The sequence below is a fragment of the Diabrotica virgifera genome, chromosome 6 (genome assembly GCF_917563875.1).
Source record: "Diabrotica virgifera virgifera chromosome 6, PGI_DIABVI_V3a".
Taxonomy (NCBI): domain Eukaryota; kingdom Metazoa; phylum Arthropoda; class Insecta; order Coleoptera; family Chrysomelidae; genus Diabrotica; species Diabrotica virgifera.
The window spans coordinates 156,137,126-156,151,179 of record NC_065448.1 but is presented as its reverse complement, the minus strand read 5'-3'; the positions used below and the strand labels follow the sequence as shown (position 1 = coordinate 156,151,179).

The window sequence follows — 14,054 nt, the reverse complement described above, 5'->3', positions numbered from 1 at the left end:
ACTAGGGATCTTTTTCTTCCTTCTTATATGTAGGCTTTAAAGCCTGTTTCTTCTTCAATATCAGCCTCCTAAATCGTTTAAATTATCGCACCATCTTTTCCTTGGTCTGCCAATACTTCTTCGTCCATTTGGTGACTTGTGCTATTCGTACTATCCTATCCTCTGCCATTCTACTAATGTGTTCGTTCCACTCCTGTTTCCGTTTTGTCACCCATTCATTTATGTCTTCTACATTGCATGATCTTCTTATGTTTTCGCTTCTTTTCCTATCCAGCAGACTTTTCCCTGATATTCGTCGGAGTATTTTCATCTCTGTTGTTTCTAGTAGTCGTCTCGTTTTAGATGTGTCAGGACTTGTCTCCGCCGTGTATGTCAATATAGGTCTGATAACTGCTTTATGGATTCTTGCTTTTATGTCTTGTCTTGGGTGTTTGTTCTTCCAGATTATGTCATTCAGAGATCCCGCCGCTTTACTTGCTTTTAAGCTTTGTTGTCATTCTTCCTCTTTAACATCTCCGTAAAGGGTTATATCTATTCCCAGATATCTTAACCTTGCTATCTGCTTTTTTATTTTCCCATCAATTTCGATTTTACATCGTAGTGGGTATTTAGATGTTGTCATACATTTGTTTTTTTTCTGCTGATATTATTAGACCGGGAGATATTAACAGAAGTTCAACCACGATTTTTTAAGTCCTGCCCTTTGCAATACTGGAAGGTTAGCGTAGGTACTTACAATTTGTGGAAAAATCCACGGGTTTCCTGTGACATTTTCCCGTGAAAATTAGATTTTCCATGAAAAAAAAAATTGGGAGTTGCGATAAATTTTTAAGTCCTGCCATATACATATAATAACAGGATACAATCTATTTTATGAAGAAAATTTTTTGGGCAGGACGGTTGCAAAAGGACTAAGGGAGTATACAGATATACAAACATGTAATAAAAATAATGAAATTTTCATAATTTTCTAAGTCCTGCCAACCTAATAAATTAATCATATTTATTTCAAAATGGCCAAAAAAATGTTGGCATGACGTCACCTAATGTTTAACCGCACTTGTTTCTTGGAAAATTTTGTATAAAATTTTCACTCTGGTTCCGTGATTTTCTAAGTCATAAAATAAATTTTGTTATAAAATAAATAATTTTAGTAGACATTATTCAAAATGGCAGGATGTTTAGTTACACCTTTTTTACTATATATAGTTAAAAAATTTGTAAGAAAATTCGTGGAAAATTACACGATTTTCTAAGTCATGCAATTTTGCACATATCTCAAGAAGGTTAATACAAATCTATTTTCAACGAGGCAGGATGGTTGTATAGTTATTTCGTATAAAAAAATTAAATTGGTGTGTCTGTAAAATTATTTCAGGGTGTTATACAAACATATTCATATCACCACAATTTTCTGAGTCATACCATGTCGAGTATGCTTTAAAAACACTAATCTAAAACCGTTTACAACTTGGCAGGATAACCGCAAAGATGAATAATACAAAAAATTAATTTGTATATCATTAAAACAATCGTATCCTACTAAATATTATTTTCCTGAATAATGTCTCGGAATTTTTACACACTTTTCAAATCTAGTAGCAAACTGTAACATCTTTATTTTAAGTGATTAGATCATATTTTTATATAAGTAAACGCAATAAAAGTAAATAAACAATTTTTACAATTTATTGGTTATAGTAGGGAATTTACCTACCCATTATATTACACAGGGTGTCCAGAAGCTCTCATAACAAACGAAAACAGGAGATTCCTCAGATAATTTTAAAAAAATTTAACTGAATTCACCTAGTTCAAAAATGCTTCCGTGGAAAGCTAGAGAAAGCTCTTTAAAGATGGCGTCTTGTAATTCATCATCGTCATAATTCAACCCGGATTTATCCAATGCTGGATATAGGTCTCCCTCAGTCTTCTCCATGCATTTCTGCCCTGTGCTGTCTCCATCAAGTTTCTGTCGATCCGTTTGATGTCATTAGACCATCTGGTTGGCGGACGACCTCTACTTCGATATGCTTCGTCTAGAAGAAGCATATCGAAGTCTTGTAATTAGTTTCTTTAAAATAGCTGCAGAACGAAAAACGAAAACTAGTAACAGGCGCTAAGTTGCCGCACTCAACTGGTTTTCCTGATATTGTAAGATTGTAGATATTGTCCTGATATTGTTTCCTATATTTGATAGCAAAATGTACTAACACTAACAACACCAGAATAAATCGATTTTTAAATACAGCATCTATCTACTTGCAACTTTTTGCATTGTGTTCAGGATAACATCAAGAAAAGGTGTACAATATAAAAATAGGTGGAAATTGCATTTTAGTGCATAACATGCATCCAAAAGTTCATAAACCTGTCAAAATCAGTGTATTAAGGGCAAAATTTTGTTATTTGGGAGATTTATGGAGTTACGAATACGGAAGCAGAACCGACCTTTGAATTACCTAGTGCCCAGAGTTGCTTCTAAGGCACGTCATCTAGAGTTTCGTGGGATATCGGCAATAAATTAAAGAAAACAGATTATTCGAGGGTTTTGGGATGGCCGAACACGAATATGACATTACAACCGACCCTCGGAGCACCTGGTGCCCAGGGTGACTGATCTCGAATTTAGAGAGTTTTTGGAGGTCGATTCTGATGGCGTATTCATGTTCAGCAACCAAAAAACTCCTCGAATAATCTACTTGCATCACTTTAGTGTCTGAAAGCCTCGAAATTTAAGAATATGGCGTGTATATTAGTCACCCTGAGTACTTACTAGGTAAAGATCTGTTCTAATGTGACATTCTTGTTCAGAAACCCCAAAAACCACCTGAGTAATCTGTCTGTATCAATTTACTGCCGAAATTAATATATAAATATGGTATAGAAAATTCTTAACAAATAAAAAGGTACCATAAAATATCATTTTATTATAATACTAAAATACAGGGTGTCCCATTTAAGAAAACTCAGAAAATACTCATTCCGAGTTTCAACCAACCCCGTATACTAAAATTAAACATTTTGGTGTACTATCAATAACTGGCAATAGTAGATTATATTAAAAATCGTTTAAACACAAATTAATAGAAGTTTGATTATCAAATCACTAACAATATGTATAGAGTGTGAATGTTCCTACAAAATTAACAAAAAAACGTAATTATATTTTAAACTACCTCGTATAATATTTCAAAACACTATATTTTATTAAAGAGAACATCGAGTAGAATCCAAAAATGTAAAAATATACAGGGTATTCCATTTAAAAATCATAAATTTGTGTCACCCTGTGAAAACGGGTAGCTCTGTATATTAGAAAATACTGTTAAATCATAGTGCTATCTGTGGCCCATGTTTTACCTAAATAACTTTTTTCGTATCTTACGACAAACGAGTAATTGGATTTTGTCACACTAATGCCTCACCCTGTATACAAAATAACCATAAAACCACCCTGCCTCTTTGTAAATAGACTTATATTAAGATTCTTAAAACATGTGCAAAAGGGCATGACTCAGAAAATCGTTGACTTTTTCACGAATTTTCTTACAAATCTAGGACTCCTGCCGTCTTACAAGAACCGTTTATTCTTCCTGCCGAGTACCGAAAAGTTATTGATTGTATTTGAGTATTATAACTTTTTAAAGGCAGGACGCGGAATCAGGGTGAAAATTTTCCGCTGAATTTTCCAAGGGACAGGTATACTTAAACATTAGGAGACGTCATGCCATTTTTTTTGAGACGTTTTTTGATCATTTTGAAATAAATATGTTTAGTTTATTTAGTTGGCAGGACCTAGAAAATCATGAAAATTTCATTATTATTCCTTACATGATTGTATACATATACTCCTTTACCCCGTTTGCAACCCTCCTGCCCAAAAAATTTCTTCATAAAATCGATAGTATCCTGTCTATCTACGGATATGGCAGGACTTAGAAATTCATCGCAAAACCCTATTTTTATTTTTTGGGAAAATCTAATTTTTACAGGAAAATGTCACAGGAAATTTGTGGATGATTCCACAGATTGTACGTACATCGTCTACTCTTCCAGTATTGCAAAAGGCAGGACTTAGAAAATCGTGGCTGAACTTCTGTATAATATCTCCCGGTCTATAATATAACATTGTATTTCTTAGCTGTTGTATTGAATATGTGTGTTAATCTTTGGAGATCGTTTTCTGTCTCGGCGATTAATGCGGCGTCGTCTGCATAACATAATATTTGGATGTTGTTCTGAAGCTATTTTCTTGTGGCATTTTTATGATTAACTATTTAGTGGGAAATAAGCCACAATTAAATTGAAAAAATAATTTTATTAACGTTTCGAAGCCCAAATCGGGTTTCGTTGTCAAAATACAAAATACTACTAAAATACACAAAAATGTTGTTGCTAAGTAAAAAAATTCTTCTAATAATTTATTTAATCTGACTCATTTATATTGGCAATTCAGACGTATATTATACATTTTAAAGTAGAAGACTTTAAAATGAGATCGCCAATATTTATGAGTTGCGTTCCTGGGACGACTTTACTAAAAGATAGTTCATTCGATTACATGAAATCAATCCCAACTCAAGAATATCCGCCACAAAAAAAATCATAGCATGTGATCTGTCTTTAAAAAGACAACTAAATGCAACGATGACAGTAAAATTCTCGCGTTAGAGATTCCATAGTAAATCACGAGGGAAAACCAGGAAAAAACCTCGTGATACTATCCCGACATCGTAAGTATTTGGTCTTACGTTTAATTTACTTTTAAAAAACTAATACCAAATTCTGCCTTTAATATGTTTAAATTATAAATAATATTAATAATACATAGATATACAATAAGTAATACTAAAATATAAAATTTGTACTAACTCGATATGTTATTGACTTACTAATCGTGGTATTTTCTTTCTATTGACTTCCTCTTTCAGTATGGAAAACCACATCCTACTGCATTCTACCGAGGAATTTGCGACACAATTGGTTTCATTTAGCATAATTAGAGCCGCTTCTTTGATTTTTCTCTTTTTTTACTATCTGATTCTTTCAGGGTTATACTTGAATCTCTCCACTGAACTCTATGTTCATTATCCCATGCGTGTTGACATATTTGAGATCTATCAAATTCTCTATTTTTAATATAAGACTGATGTTCACTTATTCTAACGTTTAATGGTCTTGATGTTTCACCTAAATAAAATTGTTCGCATCCACAAAATTCACAAAAAAACGTTAATAAAATTAAAAAAAAAATACCAAGTTTCTTGTAAAAGGTATATATTAAAATACCCTAAATAAGGGTCACAATACAAAACGTTTTCGGATTAAGGAATCCATCATCAGTGTTTAAAAGCCAAAATTTGCATGCCTGAGCCACCAAAATGTATCGGGTAAAAACCCTTTTAATGTAAATAATAAGGATGTTTTACATATTTATATAAAATTCATTGGATGGTATAGATAAACCTGGATGTTACCCAGGGCAACACAGGACTCTCTCCACGTGGTTGGAACTTTTTTTGGAGAAAACCTCACATATTGGATTTCAATGGCCAACTCTTGAAATCCAATATGTGAGGTTTTCTCCAAAAAAAGTTCCAACCACGTGGAGAGAGTCCTGTGTTGCCCTGGGTAACATCCAGGTTTATCTATACCATCCAATGAATTTTATATAAATATGTAAAACATCCTTATTATTTACATTTAAAGGGTTTTTACCCGATACATTTTGGTGGCTCAGGCATGCAAATTTTGGCTTTTAAACACTGATGATGGATTCCTTAATCCGAAAACGTTTTGTATTGTGACCCTTATTTAGGGTATTTTAATATATACCTTTTACAAGAAACTTGGTATTTTTGTGATTTATGGTATACAGCCAGCTACAGGAAGTTTATTTTCCTCCTGGAGTTAATAAAATTATTTTTTCAATTTAATTGTGGCTTATTTCCCACTAAATAATTAATCATAATATTTGGATTACTTTGTTCCCCATTCTATAACCATGACCTTTAGGTACTGCTTCTATTATTTCGTCCTTTATTATATTAAAGAGAAGTGGGCTTAACGAGTCACCTTGTCTGACTCCGCTTTGTACTGGTATAGACTGTGTTAGTTTTCCATTTATCTTTGCCTGTATTCGATTATGGAAGTAGATGTTTTCGATGTTTTGCATAACATTGATTGGTATGTTTCTACTATAGAGTAAGTGTAAGACCTCTTCGACTTGGATGCGATCGAAAGCCTTTGTCAGGTCTATAAAACATTGATATGCTGGTTTGTTGTACTCGATGGCCTTTTCTCTGATTTGTCTCAGTACAAATACGGCGTCTATGCAGGATCTTCCGGATCTGAATGCTTGTTGTTCATCTGATAAAGTTGTTAGTTAATTGATTTGGTTGGTTAAGACTTTTGTGGTTAGCTTAAGTGCGGTGTTCAGTAGATTTATACCTCTATCTTAATTTTTGTGGTCCTCTTTGTATCTTTTCTTGAGCATTGGTATCGTTATGCTGTTTCTCCATGCGTCTGGTATCTTGCAGTGCAATATTAATTTTTGTATAAGTTCTGTCAGCTCTAGGGTTATACTTTCTCATCCGTATGAAGGAGTTGCTTACTTTTCTTTAGAAGCTTGTTGGATGTTGGGATGTAATATACAAAAAAATGGGTCGGCTAAGATGAACAGGACACTTGTCGATATCGGATGAAAACTAATGAAAAAAAGCAAACCTTACCATCAAAATCTGTGGAAATAGACGTAAAGACAGGGTAAGTCTGATAGTCCAGAGAAATAAGGTAAAAAAGTACCCTGTTAAAAACTTTGACCCGGCCAGGTATCTAAAAATTTTTCTTTTTGAGTTTCGTAGATTTCACCAAACAATACCTCTATTCCAAAAATTCATGACATGATCGTAGATTTCTCTTGCGATAGTGGCGACAATTGGCGGAGAGGCTAAGTACTTATCGGACCACGCACTATACCATATTTTGCTATTTGTCTTAGTTTCCCCTGAGATAATTAGTATATTATTCAACGAGCATGTAATGATGGATATTACTTACGATGATGAAGTTTGCGACACGAGCCGTAGGCGAGTGTCGTAATTCATCAGATTGAGTAATAGCCATTACATGCGAGTAGAATATTATACTTTTTCTACGACATTTTTTATTTGGATTAGTAGAAAAATGTAACTATCAACTACGTACATTATTTATTAAAGTCTGTCTAAAGATTTTAATTTTCATAAGAAAACATATTTTATATACATATATGCTTTTAAAAATAAGACCTATTTTAAGGCAATTACATGAAAAAGATCGTTTGCTCCCAATAAAAATCTATTACACAATCAACAGTAAGTGAAATATAATTCATTGATATAAATTTCATATCCGTAAATCCTTTTATTGAATGAGTCACCATTATTTATGTTTACCTTTTAATAATAGTAATGGCAAAACCTCTAAATATTACAGAACCACTTGTATTGACATTAAATTTGGCATACACATAGCTAACAAGTCAAAGAAAAAAAGTGATATTGTGCCGATGTGTGCTTTTGCCCTAGGGGTGAGTTTCATCCCCTTTTGGGAGTGAAATATATCTGTTCGAAATAAGTCCGGAAACGGATAAAATGACTAATTCTAAGTAACTTTTGTTCTATAAAGTTTTTTCACCAAGTTAATACTTTTCGAGTTATTTGCAAGTAAATGTAAATTTTTCTACAAAATAACCACGTTTTCAGTCGGTTTTCCTCAAATACACTCAAAAAGTAAGTATTTGGTCGAAAAAAATTCTTATCAAAAATATAGCATGTGAAAAAGGGAAAAACATGGTGTATATATTAGGTGACTATCCCTAGTAGAAGCAGAGTTATAGCTAATGAAAAATAGGTTCATATTCGTCAAATTTCAAATCGAATATTTTAACGTGCCATAACCAAAAAACAAAGCACTTTTTTGAGGAAAACTCACTTTAACTTTTTTAAAGTGTTTAAAAAATGCTCATTTTTGTTTTTTCAAAAAAATTTTTATCATCAAAACTAACAAGTTATACGCTTAAAATAAAGTTGGTCCCTTTTTTTGGTAAGAAATCGGGAAAACAACCCCCTAATTTGCATTTCAAATGAACTGTTACCACTTCACAAGTTTTTACTCGCGTATGTATTGATCATAATATGATCTGTAAGTTTTTTCGGTTCAAAGTCCTTATTTTTGAACGAGCTGTAGTTAAAAGGGCTTGAACGAGTCAGTTATCACGAGTGGATGCAAATTTAGAAACACCGAATCTTAACCAATTTTTGTCTTACAGAAAAACAAAAAAAAAATACAAAATATTCAGAAAAGTAAAGCCGACTTTTTTTATTGTTTAAGATTTTTGGTATCTCTAATCATTTTTAAGTTATTTAAAAAAAAGCATTTTTTTCAAAATTAAATTTTTTAAAAATTTTAATTTAAAACCAATTTTTTTCAAAAATAAGCACCTTAAATCGATTAAACTTACAGATCATATAAACACAACACAAGTAAAATAACTTGTAACCATTAATTTCATTTAAGTTGCTAATTTGGGGGGGGGGGTGATCTTCCTGATTTTTTTTGCCAAAACAAAAGGGACCAACTTTATTTTGAGCGCAACCTGCTTACATTTGATACTAGAATTTTTTTTATAAAAACAGAAATAAAGCTTTTTAAACACTTTAAAAAATTGTTACGTTTTGAGTAATTTGAGAAAAACCGTCTAAAAACGTGGTTATTTTGTTGAAAAATGAACATATTCACTTGCAAATAACTTGAAAAGTATTGATTTGGTGAAGAAACCCTATAGAACAAAAGTTGCTTAAAATTAGTCAGTTTATCTATTTCGGGACTTATCTTGGACATATGTATATTTTTTCACCCCCGAGATGGGGTGAAAATCACCCCCAGGGCAAAAACATACATCGGCACCATGTCACTTCTTTTCTTTGACATGTTAGCTATGCGTATGCGAAATTTCATGTCAATACAAGCGGTTCTTTAAAATTTACGGCAAAAACCGTGAAAGAAAGTACTATAAGGTCAATCTAAAATGTCAAATGTTGAAATTTGAACGTAAAAAATATACTGATTCGTTGTTACAATTAAGAATCCTTTAAACATTTTTCGAAGTTAATTGTTGATATAAATAATTACAATGATTATTTTAATTTTAAAGTTTAAATAATTTTATTTGCTAATAATATGAATAAGTGCCATTCACCACTTGAATCTAACTTCAACCCGTGAGTAATGACCCGTGAGTAACTTCAGCGCGTGAGTAATGAACTATTACTCACGGGTAAAGTACTGGGTGTTATTATCTATTTAAAAATAGTGAATAATGAGCATATTATTAAACAGTCGTAGAAAAATAGATTAATCGTTCTAGTTCTCTTACAGCCTTATTCTAAAATAAATTTTAGTAACATCTCTAAGTTTACATAGAACTAAGAGTTTATTTTACATTGATTTTGAAACAAAGTTCGAGGGTCGCGAAAAATTGATTTCTTTGACCTTTTTTCGGACACTGCATACAATAATGAGATCACGCCGATGGATATCTTGTCGTTAACTATAGTGCCAAGGCTAAAGCTCACGTGAGAAATACAATTACCTGCCTATTGAGAGCTTTCTGCTTTCTCAAAAATGAAATGTTTATTTATACCTACTTTCATATAGAGTGGCTATTTTTAACAAGATTAAGATTGTATCTTTTGTAAGAAATGTGACCATTGGTACATAACATTAATTTAAATATGTTCTTTAAGTAGGTTTTTTAACATTTAGATTTATATTTTATTCATTTATTATTCAGTAGACGAATCGTTACGTTAATGTTTTACTGGATATAAATGACGAGAGTAAGTATATTTGAGCAAGTGTTATAATAAAGACCTTTCGAAGCCGTAATAGTTGAAGTCGTTACAAGACTCTACTAAAGAAAGTTTGTGTATAAAATAAAAGTGAAGGGAACCTTACTGGTCCATTTACTAACGGTTTTTGCTCCAGATTTTAAAGAACCGTTTGGGTTGACATGAAATTTGGCATACACATAGCTAACATGCCCAAGTAGTCCAGGGCGGATATGTTTTGAGGTGGACGTTGAGAGGTGTCTCAAATTTTTTTGCAGAAATTGCTTGAAAATAAATCAAATAATAATATTTGAGTTATCCTCCCTCTCAAAAAGGTCCGGAACATTGTTTAAATAATCAAAATGTCAAGAATTGGAGGAAAAATTCGACTTTTTCCTTCGTTTTTTTGATTATAACTTTAAAAGTATTCATTTCCGAGAAAAGTTGTAATGACATAAAAGTTGCGTAATTCAATTTACTACAACATAGAATTGGTTAAAACTTTAAAAATAGTCACCCTAGTTGCAAAATAGCCATAATTGCGAAAAAAACCATACAAAAACAAGTATTCGCATTTTACGTTTTTCAACCATTTATGCTACACTTAGGACTTTCATATTTCACCCAAAAAAACTTTATGATACAGTAATCCAATACTGTAAATTTCATTAAGATCGGTTCAATAGATTTTGCAAAATAAATTTTGCAATACAGCTTTCGCAAAAAAAATTCATTTCTTCAAAATGTTACAGGACTGAAAATAAAGCAGATAGCAAGTTGATTTTTTTTTTTGCTTATAGAAGTGTACTGTACCTTTAATTTGCAATTTTCAAAATTAAAATCGATTAATTACCACGGCGTCAGAAAATTTTTGAAATAAACAATAATTTTTGGTGCTACGCGCAGGACAGCGGTGTTCGATTCACACAGGTTGATTTCCACCAAAATTTCTTCCAATCTTTATCTATTATATTATTTTTTACTCTATATTTTGTTGTATTTTAATTTTTTAATTCCACAAAAATCAAACTTATTTTATTATCGTTTGTGAAATATTGTTTAAACAATTGCATATGTTTAAAAATAATAAACTTTTATTATTTAAGTTAAAATATATGAACACAGAAAGTTTTTGCTAATAAAAGTGTTATTTCAAAGGATAGAGTATGTGTTTTTATTTTGCAATAAACAAATTTATTTATTTATATCGAAATGTCACAAAAATTAAAATGTATCAATCATTATCAAAGGTCATTGGAATGCCCAATCATAGCAACCTATCCGCTGTCCTACGCGTAGCACCAATAATTAATGTTTATTTAAAAAAATTCCTGACGCCGTGGTGTTAAGCGATTTTAATTTTGAAAAATTTCAAATGAAAGGTACAGTGCACTTCTATATGCAAAAAAATTTTCAACTTGCTATCTGCTTTATTTTCAGTCCTGTAACATTTTGAAAAAATGCATTTTTTTACGAAAGCTGGATTGCAAAATTTATTTTGCAAAATATATTGAACCGATCTTAATGAAATTTACAGTATTGTTTAACTGTATCATAAAATTTTTCAGGGTGAAATATGAAGGTCCTAAGTGTAGCATAAATGGTTGAAAAACGTAAAATGCGAATACTTGTTTTTGTATGTTTTTTTCACAATTATTGCTATTTTGCAACAAGGGTGACTATTCCTTAAATTTTTAACCAATTCTATATCGTAGGAAATTTAATTATGCAACTTTTATGTTAGTAAAACTTTTCTCGAAAATGAATACTTTTAAAGTTATAATCAAAAAACCAAGAAAAAAATCGAATTTTTCCTTAATTTTTTGACATTTTGATTATTTAAACAATGTTCCGGACCTTTTTGAGAGGGAGGATAACTCAAATATTATTATTTGATTTATTTTCAAGCAATTTCTGCAAAAAAATTGGAGTCACCTCTCAACGTCCAAATGTACTAATGTTTTTACAGATGCGCCCTGGTCTAAAGGAAAAAAGTCATATTGTGCTGATGTGTGCTTTTGCCCTAGGGGTGAGTTTCACCCTTTCTCAGGAGTGAAGAAAAATATGTTTAAAATAAATTTGAAAATTGATAAACTGACTATAAGTACTATATATATATATATATATATATATATATATATATATATATATATATATATATATATATATATATATATATATATATATATATATATATATATATATATATATATATATATATATATATATATTCAGGTTGGGCGTAGATTTACGCTCCTGTTATGTCTATGTCTCGGATGTTGTTTTTTGATGGAATGTGTCTAAAGATATTCAACCTCTCATCTTTACCGATGAGCCCACGGAGGTTGAAGAGGGCGAAACACATTTCTAAGAACTGGTGTTTGGATCTTTGATTCTATTCGAAAAATTTTTCCCAGCCAGAAATAGTGGATGTGTGAGTTATTCGTAAGGGGATTTTTCCACATTCTCTATTTCATTTGTTTGATTTCGTACGAGTGGTCGTTAAACCAGTACCTGTGGATCTTTTGATCACTGAGTGTGTTTCAAAGATCTACATCTTTTGTTTTTTCATAAACATTATCTTACTTACTCTAAAGTAATTAGGGAATTAAAACTTGAGACTGTCATTTTCAGGTTGGGCGTAGATTTACGCTCCTGTTATGTCTATGTCTCGGATGTTGTTTTTTGATGGAATGTGTCTAAAGATATTCAACCTCTCATCTTTACCGATGAGCCCACGGACGTTGAAGAGGGCGAAATACATTTCTAAGAACTGGTGTTTGGATCTTTGATTCTATTCGAAAAATTTTTCCCAGCCAGAAATAGTGGATGTGTGAGTTATTCGTACATTCCACATTCTCTATTTCATTTGTTTATATATATATATATATATATATATATATATATATATATATATATATATATATAGTCTAAGAGCTGGGAGCTGATTTTGTGCGTGCTAAGTAATATGGAAAAACTGTACGGGTATATGTTGAATTAGTTGTGTACATGACTTTCCCCAACGAGCGGAAACCAGAGTGGGGGCGAGGGTAGTTATAAGGGGTCGCGGTTTTTATTGTGACTCTTATAAACGAGATAGTGCACCAAAATTTAGTAATACGTAAACATAGGTTTTCTAAGTAAAATCTCCAGGGGCGGAACGCTGCGTGGCCGACAAAGGGGTGGGGCAGGGGTGAATATAAAAATTGTAAAGGGTTTTTTGAGACGTCCCTGATCGAGATAATGCACCAAAATTTGGGAATAAGTAGCTCATGACATAACTAAGTAAAATCCCCAGAGCCGGAAACCAGAGTAGGGGACGAGGGTAGTTATAAGGGGCAGATGTCGCGGTTTTTATTATTTTTTTGTGACCCTCATAATGTAGATATTGCACCAAAATTTAGGAATAAGTAGGCCATGACGTAACTAAATAAAATCTCCAAGGGCGGAACTCTGTTTGGGGTACAAAGGGGTGGTAGTCAGGGGTGAGTATAAAAATATAAGGGTTTTTTTGCCGTTCGTGATCGAGATAGTGCACCAACATTTGCACCATTCAGAAACTAGAGTTGGGGATAAAGGTAGTTTTAAGGGGTCAAAGTCCTGGTTGTATAATTTTTTTTGTGACGCAGCACAACATTTGTCCCTTACGCAGCATTCCGCCCCTGGATATTTTACTTAGTCATGTCATGATCTACTTATTCCCAAATTTTGGTGCACTATCTCGATCAGGAACGTCTTCAAAAACCCCCTATAATTTTTATATTCACAACTGCCGCCACTACTTTGAGATTTTACTTAGTTACGTTATGACCTACTTCTTACCAAATTTTGGGATTCGGCTCTGGTTTCCGGCTCTGGGGATTTTACTTAGTTATGTCATGATCTACTTATTTAAAAAATTTGGTGCACTATCTTGATCAGAACGTCTCAAAAAACCCCTTATAATTTTTATATTCACCCCTGCTACCACCCCTTTGTCGGCCACGCAGCGTTCTGCGCCTGGAGATTTTACTTAGTTACGTCATGACCTACTTATTCCCAAATTTTGGTGCATCTCGATCATGAGCGTCACAAAAAAAAATAAACACCGCGGCTTTGACCCCTTATAACTACCCTCGTCCCTCACTCTGGTTTCCGCCTGTTGGTGAAAGTCATGTACATAACTAATTCAACATATCC

At 32.4% G+C, this 14,054-nt stretch overlaps 1 protein-coding gene across 1 annotated transcript in view; it reads left to right on the top strand.

The window, feature by feature from the left end:
• LOC114331867 (ankyrin repeat domain-containing protein 12) overlaps positions 1-14,054 on the top strand; it is a 140,882-nt gene that overhangs the window by 87,562 nt on the left and 39,266 nt on the right. The gene's annotated exons all lie outside the window — the stretch shown is intronic.